At 37.3% G+C, this 19,216-nt stretch overlaps 1 pseudogene; it reads right to left on the minus strand.

Annotated features, from left to right (window-relative positions):
* The window catches only part of LOC149166859 (uncharacterized), a 73,356-nt pseudogene extending 54,637 nt beyond the window's left edge, over window positions 1-18,719 (minus strand).
* Window positions 18,720-19,216: the final 497 nt, after the last annotated feature.

Genomic DNA, 19,216 nt, shown 5'->3' on the forward strand with positions numbered 1-19,216 from the left:
AATGATTTTTAGAAAATTAACTAAACAAGAATTTAAGTGTTAAATATTAGTTTATGACTGACTGATTGTGCATGATTGATGTGACTACCATGTGAATATGTAGCATGGTAGTAATGCATGAATCCTTGGACCTAGGGAGGAGCTCAATTATGAGTGTAATAACATAACGCAAGCATGGGGGTATTTTACTCTTAGCATTTGATTTGTTTTGCACATTAACTACAAGGATGTTTGACATGGTTTTTAGATAAATGCCTTAGCAATGCATGAGCTTGCTATCTTGCACCTTGAAGGTCTGGACAACTGGTGGTTGTGACCTTAAAGGTCTGTAATTTTCTTTAGTACTATAGAATTGCTTGTAGAGAAGTGAGTTACTTGTAGCATATAATCACCATTATTTGGGTGATGTGACCTTGTATGCTTAGGACAATTATGTTCATGAGGCTTGAGGGACTTGGGGAAGAATCCTTGTGTGATGTATATTCTCAATAATCCTCCTTCGTTCAGTGAATGGTAGGCAGATGTATTATATGTTGGTTGGGAGGTGGATATCCCATGGTATGTATGTTGTAGGAGGTTAAGAACCTCATTAGAGGATGATGTTTCCAATGTGTTGATTTTATATTCCACCTCATGAATACTTGTTCTCCTTGGTGAATTCTTTCCTATCCGTGTAGGTGTTCGGTGTGGCACCATGATTGGGTATATATATAGTCATTACCTATATACGTATGGTATATTGCACAAATGGAAAAGGTTATAAGTTGTAAAGTGATATGTGTATGAATATATTGACTGGGATGGGGGAGTCCCATTACCTAATTGTTATATGGCAAAGAATGTCGATGGAGTTTGACCCTTTATTTATGATTATTATTGTTTCCTTTATGAATGCTTGTCTTCGTGGTTAATGCCTTCCGTATTCAAGGAATGGGTGTGACATATGAAGAGGTTGAATATGCATGCCACTTAGGTTGCTTGCGAAAAAGCTAACCATTTGATTAGTGGTGATAGGCTCAGTAAAGAGATTGAATGAAGCCCATGAAGGCAGATCCTCATTCCTCATGTGAAGGATTGATTTTTGTTGGTGATAATAGGGGTCTTAGTAAGGAGGCTGATAGTAATCAATGCCAATAATTTTAGGTAAAAGTTGGAAATTTAATCCAGTGAAGACACAAATAAGCATGAAATGATGTTGATGTGTTAAATGGTTTCTAATTAAATCCTTAAGATTGCAGGCATCCTAATTACTATCGTCGGTATAAAGGTTGAATTTAAACTTTTGCTTTGGTCTCGATATAGACACTGAATGAAATCAACAATGTTGATTTTGGCATAGTATTTGGTTTCCAATTATAGTTGAACTTGATAAAGAAAATAGAATCTTTTGGAAGCATGATTATAAATGAGTTGATATGTGCATGTGCATGTAGAAATTCTGGTTTTTGAAAAATCATGTTGAAATAACTATGTCCTAGATTTGAAGACATGTGACTAATACATAAATTGATACATGTGTACAGTTGCAGGGTAGAGTGCTCGGCACAACAGGGCAAGGAAACTGGTATATTTGTTTATATCTATTAATGCACTAACAATTGAGGGTGTGTGGCAACACATAGTAAGACTCAGTAGCAACAAAAGCATGTATTGTAGCATGGTGCAGCAGGATATGGACCAAGTCCATCGAGGATGAGGAGGGACATCCCTCCATAGGAAGAGAACCTTCAAGAATTTAGAGGTTGATCTCAAGGACTTGCAAGATCAACTAGATATATGTAGGGAAGAACTTAGAAATCTCACTTGAAAACAACAAGAGTTGGTGGAGTGGCATGCTAAACTACGAAAGTAGTTCTGAGAGGTTAAAAAGGAGTAGAGGATATTTTCCTATTGGTGTTGTGGAGAAGAGAATCTGAAAAATGATTGTCCCTGTAGATAGAAGAAGAAGAAGAAAGGAATTATCCCCTACAAACCACAGGGACACAAATCAACAGTGCAGGATGCCGAGAAGGAGGAGGGGGCATCCCCTCAAGCTCCTTGACATGTACACACACACACACACATGTGCGTGTGTGTGTTGAAAATATCCCCTCTAAACTTTTGGGGAATTTAAGACTTAAAGGTTATTGTGGGCCTTGTAAAGAAGTCTTGAATTGATTTTGGCATATGATTATGCATATGTGCATGTATACATTTGCACATTGTATGATGGATGGAAGTGCCATGAACACTAGACTTATGGAGATAAAAACTGATGTTAGGGATTGTTTTATGTTAATGTTTATAAGTGGTGGTTTTTAATCTATGGTTTCCAAGAATGACATCATTTTGATTTTAGATTTGTACATGACTATACCATTTTGTGTGTGATTTCCTCTATGGTTGCAATCATGGATTTTATTCTATTTTTTGATGTTACCTCTTATTCTTCCTCTTGCATTTCCTATTGATATTATGTAAGGTTTTGATTTACATTCTTGGGGCTTAGGGCCTTGTGTCAAATTGACTGAAGGTGGCACGAAGGCCAAAAAGCTTGGTAAAAGAGAGACAAAGAGGGCCGCATGTATTGGACATGAATAATGATTTGTTGAGTGAGTTACAAGAAATGAGGAACTTAAAAGTTGGGTAGATGGGTTGGAAAAATACCAATGCTAAAATATATCGAAGAGTTACTCCTGGACACTGTAAAAACTCCCACTGTAGATCACCTGATAATGCAATATACTAAAGAAAAATGTTAGATCTACTTCTACAATCAAACTTTGCAGAAGCTTAATCAATTTGAGCTAAATCAATCAGAACACATATAACAGAGAAGAAGAAATCATACACATGAAACACAGAAGAATACTCTGGGGAAAGCCTCAGCTAAAAACCCCAATCTCTGTATTATCATACAAGTGGAAATATGTCCGGATTACACAAATCCTTAGCTCGGAAGCTATCTTGCTCTCAGTACAATCCCTCTGCTGCTCATAGATAGTCAAAGGCTTCTCACAAACCTTCTCCTCTGCCCTCCAAGCCTCTTATTTCCTTGCGCAGTTTCTCATGGGTCCTCCAATTGCCACCTATGTGTAATAATCCCTCACACACTGCTCTGACCTCTGAAATAATTGCACAAACCTGAAGGAGATAATTCCTTCTGCATGGATGAGTTTCCTATATAGGTAAAATCCTCCAATTGATAGTACATTGTCCCTTCCTCTCATCTCAACTGGGTCTATGACTGAACTGACATGCATGAGTTATTTATGAGAGAATATTTAGTTATCTGAAGTGCAGCAGTTTCATACATGCATGCATTAACTAAATGAACTCACAATTAGTTCAACAAACTATTTGAACTAATCTAACTGGACTTAACTTAGTTAACTGAACTAACTAATTACAACTCATCCTTATCTCTTTAACTAAGGGATAAATTCCTCAATTGATGGGATAACTGTTGCATGTCCCCACATAGACTTCATGTTTGATTTTCTATAACTAATTAACTCAAGATGAATTAATTAATTATTTTACAAACAGCTGCTAAGATCAAATTCGAATTTTACTTCTCAATTTTAGTTCAGGGACTAACTAAAATTGGAATCCATCCCAAAATGTTATTTATAGCAATGTTATTTTTAGCACTTCCATTTTTTATTCCTTGTTGCTATGCCCAACACTGGTACCTGAACTGCTATTTTTAGTATTTCTATTTTTAGAATTTCTTGTTGCCATTTTCAACACTCCATCTCAACAAGAAAGGCATTCAACTCAAACCTGATCCTGAACCTTTGGAATGTTCTGCATGCAACACTTCTCCCAAGTGTTATTGCTCCAACAACTCTAGAAACAAAAAAAACTCCCAACTGAACTCTCCGTTGGGCTAGAAACACCCTCTGATGCTGAAGCTCCATCTGCCACTTAAAAGTGCTCCCTCTGTGACCTTTGAGCTACTGCAACACTCCATGCATATGTCACCGTTGTACACCTCTCTATGCCATCCTGCACTAGTGCAACACTCTTTTGCCTCTCGCATTGTTGCAACTTGCTAGCTCTGCACTATCTTGGGATTCCTGCATTGTAGCTCTCTCTGCCACTCAATCCACATCTGTCTCTACCCACTCAACTAGTCTTTCTACCCCTCATCGAGGCTCCCATAGCAAGGTCTAATCAAAGAGGTTGGGTACCTCAATGATCCCACCCCATATTCCAGCCTTCTTGGGCCTGTCACTCCACATCGCCCCACCTATGACCTGGAGGTATGGATGCATGTGATCCCTCTGCCCACTTGGCTCAAAATTTCCCCCCACTTGAGGTCTCTACATGAGTGGATGCCTCCACTCAGTCTCCTCTTGGCTTCTCTAGTTGTGGCTACTCCACAACCTCCTAAAGCTGCTTCACCAATTGTGGCTCCTCCACAATTTTCTGAGACTTCTTCTGGAGCTATATGTTGAGAAGTAATGTACTCGCCCTCTCAACCATCAAGTATCTAACCTTTTCCTTACTCCTCAAGGCTTTGCATGCATCTTGTACCTCAAGTGCATACAGGTTCTTGGCTAGCACACCAATCTCTTTCATCTTTCCCGCCGTCACAAAATTTTCTGGAAAAAGAGCTGATTTTAAATCAGCGATATCTCCCTCATCCGAACTCCGATTCAGCCAATTTGTTTTTTGAATTTGGGTATTTTTTCAAAAAGAATCCAGATATGTTATTTTTTCTAAAAATTTTGCACAAAAATTTACATATCTGCTCTGAGAACTCGTGGCCCAAAACTCAAAACTTCGAAATCTCCTTTAGTATATTGTTCTCTGCTTTTATCACTTTTGCTCCGATACCATGTATAAATTACCACTGTAGATCACCTGATAATGCAATATACTAAAGCAAAATACTAGATCTACTTCTACAATCAAACTTTGTGGAAGCTTAATCAATTTGAGCTAAATCAATCACAACACATATAACAAAGAAGAAGAAATCATACACATGAAACACAGAAGAATACTCTGGGGAAAGCCTCAGCTAAAAACCTCAATCTTTGTATTATCATACAAGTGGAATTATGTCTAGATTACACAAAGCCTTAGCTCGAAAGCTATCCAGCCCTTAGTACAATCCTTTTGCTGCTCATAGACAGTCAAAGGCTTCTCACAAACCTTCTCCTCTGCCCTCCAAGCCTCCTATTTCTTTGCGCAGTTTCTCTTGGGTCCTCCAGCTGCCACCTGTGTGTAATAATCCCTCACACACTTCTTTGACCTCTGAAATAACTGCACAAACCTGAAGGAGATAATTCCTTCTTCATGAATGAGTTTCCTATATAGGAAAAATACTCCAACTAATAGTACGCTATCCCATCCTCTGATCTCAACTAGGTCTCTGACTAAACTGACATGCATGAGTTATTTATAAGAGAATATTTAGTTATCTAAAATGCAACAATTACATGCATGCATCCATTAACTAAATTAACATACAATTAATTCCACAAAGTGTTGGAACTAATCTAACTGGACTTAACTCAGTTAACTGAGCCAATTAATTAAAACTCAATATTACAACTCATCCTTATCTCTTTAACTGATGGATAAATTCCTCAATCAATGGAGAAACTGTTGCATGTCCCCACATAGACTTCATGTTTGATTTTCTACAACTAATTAACTCAAGATGAATTAATTAATAATTTTACAAACAACTACTAAGATCAAATTCAAATTTTACTTCTCTATTTTAGTTCAGGGACTAACTAAAATAGGAATCCATCCTGAAATGTTATTTATATCAATGTTATTTTTAGCACTTCCATTTTTCATTCCTTGTTGCTATGTCCAACACTGGTACCCGAACTGCTATTTATAGCAATGCTATTTTTAGCATTTATTGTTGCCATTTCCAACACTCCCTCTCAACAAGAAAGGCATTCAACTCGAACCTGATCCTGAACCTTTGGAATGTTTTGCATGCAACACTTATCCCAAGTGTTATTGCTCCAGCAACTCTAGAAACAAAAAATCTCCCAACTGACCTCCCTATTGGGCTAGAAACACCCTCTAATTCTGAAGCTCCCTCTGCCACTGACAAGTTCTCCCTCTATGACCTCTGAGTTGCTACAACACTCCATACATCTCACACCGTTGCACACCTCTCTGTGCCATCCTGCACTGGTGCAACACTCCTGTGCCTCTTGCATTGTTGCAGTCTACTAGCTCTGTATCATCTTGGGATTCCTACATTGTAGCTTTCTCTGCCGCTCCATCCACATCTGCCTCTACCCACTCAGCCAGTCCTGCTACTCCTCGTCGGGGCTCCCGTAGCAAGGTCTAATCAAAGAGGATGGGTACCTCAATGATCCTGCCCCCATTCCAGCCTTCTTGGGACTGTCACTCCACATCGCCCCACCTCCTACTTGGAGGTATGGATGCATGTGCTCCCTCTACCCACTTGGCTCGAAATTCCCCCCTACTGGAGGTCTCTGCATGAGTGGATGCCTCCACTCGGTATCCTCTCGGCTTCTATAGTTGTGGCTGCTCCACAACTTCCTGAAGTTGCTTCACCAATTGTGGTTCCTCCACAATTGTCTGAGACTTCTTTTATGGTTGCATGTTGAGAGGTAATTTACTCTCCCTCTCAACCACCAAGTATCTAACATTTGCCTTGCTCCTCAAGACTTTGCATGCATCTCGTACCTCAAGTGAATACAGGTTCTTGGCTAGCACACCAATTTGTTTCATCTTTCCCGCCGTCATGAAATTTTCTAGAAAAAGAGGTGATTTTAAATCAGCGATATCTCCCTCATCTGAACTCCGATTCAGCCAATTTTTTTTGGAATTTGGGTATTTTTTCGCAAGGAATCCAAATATTCTATTTATTTCTAAAAATTTTGCACAAAAATTTTCATATCTGCTCTAAAAACTCTCGGCCGAAAACTCAAAACTTCAAAATCTCCTCTCAGTATAATGTTCACAGCTCTGATAAACTCAGCTCTGATAACCTTTTCTATGATAAACTTAGCTCTGATACCATGTAGAAATTTCACCGTAGATCAACAGATTATGCAATATACTAAAGCAAAATACAAGATCTACTTCTACAACAAACTTTGCGGAAGCTTAATCAAATATTGGCAAGATCAATGAGAACACATATAACTGAGAATGAGAAATCAATCACACATAACATAGGAGAAATAACCCGGGGAAAGCCTCAGCCTAAAATCCCAATCTATATATTATCATACAAGTGGAAATATGTTCAAGTTACAAAAGGAATCAGCTCTCAAGCTATCATGCTCCCTCTGCAATCAAACAATACTTCTCATAGATAGTCAAAGGCTCTCACAACCTTCTCCTCTGCCATCCAAGCCTCCTATTTCCTTGTGCAGTTTTTCTTGGGGTCCAGTGCTTCCACTTGTGTGAATTCCCACCTCACACTGCTCAGTTAGCTCAGAAATAATTGCACAAACCTAAAGGAGATAATTCCTTCTGCATGGATGAGTTTCCTATATAGGAAAAATCCTCCAACTAATAGTACATTGTCCCATCCTCTGATTTCAACTAGGTCTATGACTGAACTGACATGCATGAGTTATTTATGAGAGAACATTTAGTGATTTGAAGTGTAGCAGTTACATGCATGCATGCATTAACTAACTGAACTCACAATTAATTCCACAAACTGTTGGAACTAAATTAACTGGACTTAACTCAGTTAACTGTGCCAACTAATTACAACTCATCCTTATCTCTTTAACTGATGGATAAATTCCTCAATCAATGGAGAAATTGTTGCATGTCCCCACATATACTTCATGTTTTATTTTCTACAACTAATTAACTCAAGATGAATTAATTAATTATTTTACAAACAACTGCTAAGATCAAATTCAAATTTTACTTCTCTATTTTAGTTCAGGGACTAACTAAAATAGGAATCCATCCCGAAATTTTATTATAGCAATGCTATTCTTAGCACTTCCATTTTTCATTCTTGTTGTTATGTCCAACACTGGTACCCGAATTGCTATTTATAGCAATGTTATTTTTAGCATTTCTATTTTTAGCATCTCTTGTTGCTATTTTCAACACTCCCTCTCAACAGGAAAGGCATTCAACTCGAACCTGATCCTGAACCTTTGGAATGTTCTGCATGCAACACTTCTCTCAAGTGTTGCTGCTCCAGCAACTCTAGGAACACAAAAATTATCCAACCTGAATTAGAATGATGCCTTTGTCATAAAAGACTCTGACTGCTATTGCCTCTATCCACTGAGAACTCTGCACCTCTGTGCTCTTCAGTATCTAACTGCTCTAGCCTCTGTCACTTTAACCTTTGATTGCATCAATCACACTGATTCCTCCTGCTGCATCCGTGCTTCTGCTGGTCCTATCTCCCAGCACTGCATCCGCACTGCACCTCCTCTCATCATGTTGCATTGTGCTACCCATTGCTGCATTGCAACTCAGCGAAGTAAGTAACTGATCTCCTAACTAACCTCCCTGTTGGGCTAGAAACACCCTCTGATGGTGAAGCTCCCTCTGTCGCTGACAAGTGCTCCCTCTCTAACCTCTATCAGGCTACAACAATGCGAGAGGCACAAAAGTGTTGCACCAATGCAGGATGGCACAGAGAGGTGTGCAACGGTGAGAGATGCAAGGAGTGTTGTAGCAGCATAGAGGTCAGAGAGGGAGCACTTGTCAGTGGCAGAGGGAGTTTCAGCATCAGAGGGTGTTTCTAGCTCAACAGGGAGGTCAGTTGGGAGATCAGTTACTTACTTCTCAGTAACTGAGTTGTAGTGCAGCAGTGGGTAGCACGATGCAACATGATGAGAGGAGGTGCAATGTGGATGCAGTGCTAGGAGATAGGACCAGCAGCAGCATGGATGCAGCAGGAGGAATCAGTGTGATTGATGCAGTCAAAGATCAAAGTGATAGAGGCTAGAGCAGTCAGATACTGAAGAGCATAGAGGTGCAGAGTTTTCAGTCAACAGAGGCAATAGCAGTCAGAGACTTTGATGACAGAGGCATCTTTCTAATTCAGGTTGGATATTTTTGTGTACCTAGAGTTGTTGGAGCAACAACACTTTAGAGAAGTGTTGCATGCAGAACATTCCAAAGGTTCAAGATTGGGTTCGAGTTGAATGCCTTTTTTGTTGAGAGGGAGTGTTGAAAATAGCAACTAGAAATGCTAAAAATAGAAATGTTAAAAATAGCATTGCTATAAATAGCATTTCAGGATATACTCCAACTTTGTTGGAAATAGCAAAAAATAGAAATGCTATAAATAGCATTTTGGGATAGATTCCAATTTTAATTAGTCCCTGAATTAAAATTGAGAATTAAAATTCGAATTCAGTCTCACTAGCTGTTTGAAAATTAATTAATTAATTCATCTTGAGTTAATTAGTTGGAGAAAATCAAACATGGAGTCTATGTGAAGACATGAAACAATTATCCCTTTGATTGAGGATGTTATCCCTTAATTAAGGAGATAAGTATGAGTTGTATTTGAGTTGTAATTAGCTAGCTTAGCTAACTGAGTTAAGTCTGGTTAAATTAGTTCCAAACAATTGGAGGAACTAATTGTGAGTTCAGTCAGTTAATGTGTGCATGCATGCAACTAGTGTTCTCCAAATAACTAAATATTCTCTCATAAATAACTCATGCATGTTAGTTCAGACAAAGATCCAGTTGAGATTAAAGGAAGGGACAGTGTACTATCAGTTGGAGGAATTTTCCTATATAGGAAACTCATCCATGCAAAAGGAATTATCTCCTTTAGGTTTGTGCAGTTATTTCAGAAGTCAGAGTAGTGTGTGAGGGATTATTACACACACATGGAAGCTTGAGGACCTAGGAGAAACTGCGCAAGGAAATAGGAGGCTTGGAGGACTGAAGGAAGGCACAAGTGTTGTCTATTCTGTCTATGAGTAGCAGTGAGGGATTGTACTGAGAGCTGGATAGCTTGTGAGCTAAAGCTTTGTGTAATCTTGAGATATTTCCACTTGTATGATATTACAGAGATTGGGGTTTTAGGCTAAGGCTTTCCTTAGAGTATTCTTCTATGTTTCATGTGTATGATTTCTTCTTCTCTGTTATATGTGTTCTGATTAATCTTGCTCATATTCGATTAAGCTTCCACAAGTTTGTTGTAGAAGTAGATCTTGTATTTTGCTTTAGTATATTGCATAATTTGTTGATCTACGATGAAAATTTCTACACGACAACATGCATATGCGAAAACATAAGTGGCTGGAAGTTGCTGCAGAACAACAATGTAGAAGGAAAAAGGTAAAAGGAGGAATTGTGGAAGATAATTCCATTAACTAATGTGTGCCTTGTTATGTTTAGGGAGTTATCTAAGCCCTAGTTTTATTTGACATAAGTTGATGTTTGTTATGCCTATGACTAAGTGAAAAATAACATTATGGCCAAGTTGTTGCTCAGTCCATGAGGAATGATGGACAAAGGCATGGCATCCATGAGAATGGCACACAGGATGTTTTTGACCTTAACATGTCTATATATACATGAGATGCCCATGATCACGCCAATATTTATATACATATGTAAATGCCATTATGATTTATAGGTTTTGTCAATAGGAATTCTTGTAGAAGAATGATGGTTTAAATTCATTTTATGTAAATGTGGATTGCATACAAGATTCTTCATTGTGTGGTGAGTCAATTGGGAAAAAGTAGCCTAGCTGACATATGATTTTAACATCATAAGAAGACGATTCTTGTATTATGCCCATGTTTATATTAAGAATAGGGAATGTTGAAGAATATATCAGCAAAATGAAAGCACTATGATCTGCGCCATGCTGAGGGAAGCTTGACTAAAGCTCATACCATATATTTGAATCGAGGACTCTTATGGCGTAGCATGGGAAGGACATTAGAGGCAGTGTTTCCTGGTGTGTGTGGAAGGATACAGTGTAGTAACTAGCATTTCAACATTATTGTGTATATGTTGTTATGTGTTAAGTTCATTGTATATGTCTTGTACATGTGTATTCTTGCGACTATTATGTGTATGTGTACATTGTGTATACGTGCATGTGTGTGTAATGTTTTGGGGCAGATAGGTATGGGATTGTCTGGGCCCTTATGTTACATGATGTCTATGGGACAGGCAGGTATGGACTGCTTGGGCCTACCAAGGTGTGGAATACACATATTTTCATATCGAAAGAAGACTATCATGATTGGCAGTGTCCATATTTGTTGGGCAATGACTGGGCTTAATCATATATATATATATACATACACACATAAATATACATATAAATATAAATATACATGTACATTTACATATACATATAAATATAAATGTGCATGTGCATGTGCATGTGCATATATATATGCATATATCTATATACACACACACACACACACACACACACACACACACACACACACACACACACACATATATATATATATATATACATATATACATATATATATATACATATATATATATATATATATATATATATAGATATATATATATATATATATATATATATATATATATATATATATATATATATATATATATATATATATATATACCTCTGGATGCTTGTCGGGATGGCAACCGATCCAATGTGTGTAAATAAAGCAGTAAAGAGAACAATCAAGGTTGGATTGAACGCCTCCAAAGCATCAAAAGACTCCAAAGGGCCATTGGGAAAATCGTTGAATTTTAAATTGATGCTTATCATATATTGTTTGATGCTTGAAGCAAATGCATGGAACATTATAAATGTTTTAAATAGTTGAGTCTATAAAGTTCCATGAACAATATGTTTATTTTTCATGTTTGTTTCAACATATATGTGTCATTGAACTCCGAGGATGGTGTTCCCCAAGGGGGAGGATATTCTAACAACCCAATTTATTATCCTCATATATGCAATGTAAATACTTTCATAAATTAAAACAAGGGTAGAGAGAGAGACATAGATTCCATTACTTGAGGCAAGAGATTGCTTGAGGGAATTATTTTTTTAAATAATCAATCCTAGTTGGTTGAGTGGGTTGACTATGTGTTATGAAAACAACTCACAAAAAGATAGAAAAGATAGATCAATGACTTAGAAATCAACCTATTTGAGGGGGCAACCTCCTTTACATTACACAAATGAACAATTCTTGGATGATACAAATGACAAGACCTCCTTTCTATATATAGGAGTCTAAGGGGTCATAATATAATCAGAGCCAACATAACAATAATAATGTAAGGGCACAACAATAACAATAGTGGGCTTCTATGGGGCACAATAATAACAATATGAGAACAACATGGGCACAACAATATAATAAGGGGGTTGCACTAATAATAATAATGGGTTACACTAGTAGTATTGGGACCTAACATGCCCCTCTCCTTCAAAAAGTGTTGTCCTCAATGATTGAATAGTTCTATATGTTTCTATATAAAATTATCATCCTCCGATGTGGAATCTTCAACGGGTAAGTTATTCCACTTGATGAGATACTCTAAAATTGAACAATTCCGTAGCTTTTAGGTTCTTGTTTCCGTGACTGCTTCAAGTTCCAATATGATTTTTCCTTTCTCTTCAAGTTCCAACAATAGTTTGAACTGGGAGCTTGTCACCTATAACCTTCTTTAAGCATGAAACATGGAAAACTGGGGCACTCAGGAAGATGCAGGAAGCTCCAATTTGTATGCCATAGTACCAATCTTTTGCAGCACCTTGTAAGGACCATAGTACTTTGGTGATAATTTATTATGCTTCTTAGCTTGCTTGAGGGACATTTGTTTGTATGGTTTTATAAGAAAATCACTCATAAAATCTCTCCATCAGCATGACAAGATATCTAAATCTCACATGAAGTGGCATATAAGGATCCTTTAGCAAAATTGGAAACAAGGATATCAACATCAAAAACATCATGTCAATAAAAATAAAAAGAAGACATAGAATCGTTGCATCTTATACCTCCACATCTAGATACGGCCTAAAAATGCACACCTCTACTAAAGAAATGGATTGTACGGTTGAATTTCTGGTGAAAAATTGTGAAGCTTGACTATAAACATGACCCCCTTCTGACTCAGTCAATTCTGCACTCCTCAAGAATCTCAAAGATTGCTTAAATATTCTCTTTTGCTAGATATCTGAAATTATGCTACTCAAATGAAGAATCTAATTACACCATCACATTCCTTGCGAAAAACTAGTTCAAATGAGTATAAACTCAACATATTTCTGACACCTTCAAAATTCCGCCCCCAAGGAATCTTAAAGATTCTTCATAAAGAATATTCTTTGAAATATTCCCTAACATATTCTCTAGAAATATTCCTAGAATCTTTTCGAGATTCATGACTTCATTGGTCTGCTTGCACCCTCATCTCTCATGTATTCTCCATGGTTCCTTTTGAACCATTTCAATGACATTTTATAACAAAGTGTGAGGGTGAAAAAGACGTGTGTTGGTTGGCATAATGGTTGGCATAGTCATATTAAGTTACTTGTTATTAGGGAGGTTTTTGTTTCAAAACCCATGTCCTCCTAATTTCGCTTTAATATGTTTTTAAAGCCCAATTTTGGTTTTAACATTGTTTTCAAACCATATAATATATGGAAATCGTATGTCCATACTCCCAAAACCATGAGAATAAGGAAAAAATGGAGGTTGCACCATGCCAAGGCCACTTGGGCATAATTTGAGATACCATGTAGCACCATGTGATTAAGCCATGTATCAGGCTCTCATTGGTCCACATCATCTGCCACCTACTTGCCAAGTGTCGATTTGTGGTGCTACCACGTCACTTGTTTGTGGGTCCACTTAGTTTGTTGACTGGGTTATCACATCATCTTTGTGGGTCCACTAAGCCTGCTAACTTTGATGCCATGTGGCAGCCTATGGGAGTGCTATGTGGCACCTTGGGTTGACTATGACTTTGACTTTTTGCTTAGTTTGACCAAAACTTTGATTGGCCATAACTTTTGCATACGAACTCAGATTTAGGTGTTGTTTGCATCGTTTGAAAGATTACAATGAGCTCTTCAATCTGACCCTAGTTTCATTTCAATATAAGGAATTTTATTTTTGAGAATTTCCTGAACCCTCTTTTTTTCTAAACATTTATGGAGTCACCTAGACCATTCCTCCCCAATGAGGATCTTTTGGTCCTCCAAAAGCATGAACACAATCTAAAATCTATTGTACTCCATTATCTACACAACAAGTTCCCTAACAAGCCACACTTCCTTCTCCTTCACCCTTGTTCTTTGGAGCCATAAGTGATGAACCAACACATGTGTTCTCTGCAAACCTATAGTACAATATTTGCAAACTACATGTTCAATTACATGACCAATCATGACCCAATCATCCCCATACTTTCCAAGAGTTTATAACAAAGAATCTTTGGTCAAGTTTACATAATAATAGAAACTAATACCTGAGTTATCAACAAAAGGGCCAAAAGCATCATCATGTTGCTTTCATAAGTGATGGAAAACACATCATCACTTTTACAATCATTTCACAACATATGATTTAAAATAATATGACCATGAAAAACTACTATATCTAATCAAACCATCTCTCACTCATCAAAGTGAATGGATCGTCATTCTGGAGTTGATTTGCTTGTCAAAAAGATTCATGGGCATGTTCTTGCACATGCACTTTTTCCTTCTTAAGATGTTGTTCTGGATGGATATCCCAACATGTGTCTCTCTGATGTCCAAATCTGTTGCAGTGACTACAAAAATTATTCTTTCTCCAGACCTACTTAACCTTCTTCCTTCCCTGATGTGGAGAAGATGTTTCACATCTTGCCCTCTTTCTTGTTGCTATTATCTTCCAGCACTCGACAACCACATGGTTATATAAGCCACAAAAACTACATGGTTTTTTATGCCACAAATTTTGTTCATCCTTAATAATGTGCTTGTAATCAAAATGAACATTAGAATAATGATACTTTTCATACCTCTCTTGGTTGTCTCTGGTGCAATCTCAACGATGAGAGCTTGCCTTAGTTCTTCCTCTGCAATGTGCACGGTCATGGGAGGATTGTGATGTGTTCCCATCATCCTGTTTCCTTGATGGTTTTGACAATGGCTTCGAGCACTCTCCTTCAATGTACCCTAGTCTTGAAAATCGACATATTTTTACAACCTCCAATGCAAGGAAAATTTTAAGGATGGAAAATTATCTTGAAGTTTAAAAGCATTAACGAATCTCACTAGCCCCTAATATGAAAACTATAAAATGTTTATTGATGTAGATGTAAATTTATTAAAATTTATAATGATTTTATATGTACCCTCTATATAATGTTGGTGATTTTTAAGGTAAAATAATTTTACATTGTAAAATTTGGGCAAATCGATTTTATGAATAATGGAAATTGAAGATTTTTTTTTTTTTAAATCATGGAAAACTAGCCCACCTACGAATATTAGCCCCTAAAATTTTCCATGCTCCAATCAATGTGTCATTCGTTGGCCATTAACACCAAGTCATCCTCCTTTATATCCCATCTTGTTAAGGAGTCTCATGCGAGTTATTGAAATGGGTACCTCAAGGCTTCCAACAGAAATAATATCATGTGAAAATGAAACTAAAGAATTACAGCCATTGTTTACCTCATCTGTTGATCCTGAAGTAGGTGATTGTTAGGCCCCTATACTACTAGTGTAATCCCTTATTGTTATTAGTACAACCCACTTATTATATTTATGTACCCATGTAATGCCCATATTGTTACTATTGTACCCCATAGAAGCCCACTATTGTTATTATTGTGCCCTTACATTATTATTGTTATGTCGGCTCTGATTATGTTATGACCCCTTAGACTCCTATATATAGAAAGGAGGTCTTTTCATTTGTATCATCGAAGAATTGTTCATTAATGTAAAGTAAAGGAGGTTGCCCCCTAGAAGAGGCTAAAGTTTAAGGCGTTGATCTATCTTTTCTATCTTTTCTTGAGTTGGTTTCATAACATTTGGTATCAGAGCTTTGGATTCTAGGGTTTCGCTGCTCCAAACAGGTCCTCGTGGCATTTTCGCTATAACCTTTTTTCTGCGGTGTTTCAGAAGTTTCAAAAAAAGCCCAATTGATAAGAAATCATGTTGAACCTCAGGTCCAAATTTTAGAGCTTTTCGCACTATATTTGCAGAGATATGATCTAAGGAAGTTGGTATTTTTGCAGACTCCTAAATTACATTCCAAACAGGTGACCTGGGGAAAATTGTCATAACTTTATCTCTAGGGATCGGATTGAAATTTCATAAGAAGGTACAGAAAGAGGATGGACTATAGTTTCGTGTATGCAATTTTCAGATCCAAAGGTCGAAACAGTGACTCGTGGCACGTCGTACAAGTTCGCTCTACTGAACTAGTCTATAATCAAGTCACTGTGGGAGATTTCGCATAACTCTTCCTTGGAGAATCCAATTTGGATCAGACTGTTGGCATTGGAAAGAGAACAAAGAGGGATACCATAAGTCACAATTTCAGAACTTAAAGATTCGAAAGTATAGAGTTACAGTCGTTTCAAGATCGAGCTCCTAAAATCAAGAAAAAGCAAGATGAGGAAGTTTGATGGCAAGGATCTAGTAAATTGGATACTTCAGATGGAGCAATATTTTGATCTAAATGGTGTACCACTGTTACAAAAGGTATGTATTTCATCTTCATATTTAGAACCAGATCAATTTTTATGGTATAAAGGGCTTTGTTCTCGTAAACAACTTGTTACGTGGTCAATTTTCACAGAGGAAATGATAGCACATTCTGAGGATACAAAGCGCAACACCTTCTTTAAAGCAACACCACAACAATTGGAAAGAGTAAAAGGGCTTTGTGACATAGTGGGAAGAAAAATTATGGAAACCAAGAAGCTTACCCCTCACAACTATAAAGATGGAAGTGTTGTTTATCCCAGCCTTCCACAACCTACAAGGGTTACACCACAACAATTGGAAGAAAAAAGAGAAAAAGGGCTTTGTTACAATTGTGATATCAAATGCACTAAAGGTCATAAGTGTGCTGAGAAGAAATTATTTTAAATAGAATATGAAAAGGAGGAAGAAAAGGATCAGAAACATCAAAAGAAGAAGATATATGCCAGGATCCCACCCCAGAGAAAGAAGAAATGAATCAGACCATATATTGTAAAGCATTGGCAAGAATTACCACTCCTCAAACTCTCAAGATGGAAGGACATATCAAGAAGAAAAAGGTGCAAGAAGTGAAAGATCACATTGAGAAAGAAGAAATGAATCCAACCATATCTTGTAATTCATTGGTCGAAATTACCACTCCTCAAACTATCAAGATAGAAGGACATATCAAGAAGAAAAATGTTCAACAAGTGAAAGATCACATCGAGCATCAAGAAATGAATCCGACCATACCTTGTAAAGGATTGGAAGAAATTACCACTCCTCAAACTCTAGAGATAGAAGGACATATCAAGAAGAAAAATGTTCAAGCAATGAAAGATCACATCGAGCATCAACAACAAGTTCTCCAAATTTTAAAGGATAGCGCCACTTTGGTGCAAAATCAAATGAAACAACAGGTAGATCAACATCGTAGTGAAAAATGTTTTGATGTAGGTGATTGGGTATTTTTACTGCTACATCTCAAGAAAGCTATTTATGAGAAGGAAATGTTGGCAATACTACATGCACTTAAAAAATGGCAACCTTACCGAATGGGAAGACTCTTCAAGGATGAGGATGTGGAAGCATTGTTTTGTGCTATTTCTATTATCCAACCAGATTGGATAAATGAAGCAAGGGATGAATGGAAGAAGGACGAAGAAGTATGGCCACTTATTCAAAAGTTGCAAAAGATCCCAATTCAAACAATATTGCCAGAAATTGAAGAGGAAGGAAAAATCATATTGGAACCTGGAGTAGTCACATAAATGAGAACCCGACAGCTATGAAATCGATCAATTTCAGAGTATCTCATCAAGTGGAAGAACTTACCCGTTGAAGATTCCACATGGGAGGACAAGAATTTTATACAGAAGCATCAATAACTACTCAAGCGTTGAGGACAATGCTTTTTGAAGGAGAGGGGCATGTTAGGCCCCTATACTACTAGTGTAATTCCTTATTGTTATTAGTACAACCCACTTATTATATTGATGTACCCATGTAGTGCCCATATTGTTACTATTGTACCCCATAGAAGCCCACTATTGTTATTATTGTGCCCTTACATTATTATTGTTATGTCGACTTTGATTATGTTATGACCCCTTAGACTCCTATATATAGAAAGGAGGTCTTTTCATTTGTATCATCGAAGAATTGTTCATTTATGTAATGTAAAGGAGGTTGCCCCCTCGAAGAGGCTGAATTTTAAGGCGTTGATCTATATTTTCTATATTTTCTTGAGTTGGTTTCATAACAATGATGATGGCTTCGTTGAGCCTTCATTGCACTACATCTTTCCCAAGGCCTCTCCTGTGGCTCACAATTGAAGTTGCAATATTTTCTTGTCCTCTTCTGCTTCTTGTAGAAGTCTCTTCGATTTAGAATTCTCCACTTGAAGGCTTTCATTGATACCTTCATTTAAATGATGAGAATAAGATGAAGATGAAGTATATTCACTCAAGGATGGAGACGGATCATTGTCCTCTTCTCTCTCTTTCTCATCTTCCTCATTTGTCATTTTCTCCACATAACCAGCATACATTATATCTACCATGCTTTCGATCCTGTAGAAGGCCTTGTAGAGATATACGTGATCCTCCATTTTATTTCTTCTAGCACAGTCAATCTCTTGTATTCACACTCACAATTCATATCATCAAGAATACCACTCTCATACCAACTTGATCCGCATTTTCTTAGCTACCAGAGTTAACTAAGATCTTTTACTTATGTGATGTTAGCAAAATCACATGTGAAAGAGTATTAAAAAACACATGTTCATACTTTACAAAAGAGGAAACATAAAGGCAACCATCAAATCAAAGAACACACACAACTTGATAACCGAGTTCACCCAGTGTGGGTTACGCATTTGGGCCCGGTGGAAACAGTAGGGAGGTTGCTTCATTAATTGCTATAATATGTTGATGAATACATGATGTGTTCTTTGCTAATGCAAGGAATAACTCCCTTAACTAGAGTGGCATGTATATCCATGAGACGCTCTTTTATAAGAACTCTCACTCATAAAAGCTCTCCATTAGCATGACA

This window comes from Pinus tabuliformis, chromosome 5_1, assembly GCF_031772625.1.
Source record: "Pinus tabuliformis cultivar Carrire ecotype Pingquan chromosome 5_1, CPIR1, whole genome shotgun sequence".
Classification (NCBI taxonomy): Eukaryota; Viridiplantae; Streptophyta; class Pinopsida; order Pinales; family Pinaceae; genus Pinus; species Pinus tabuliformis.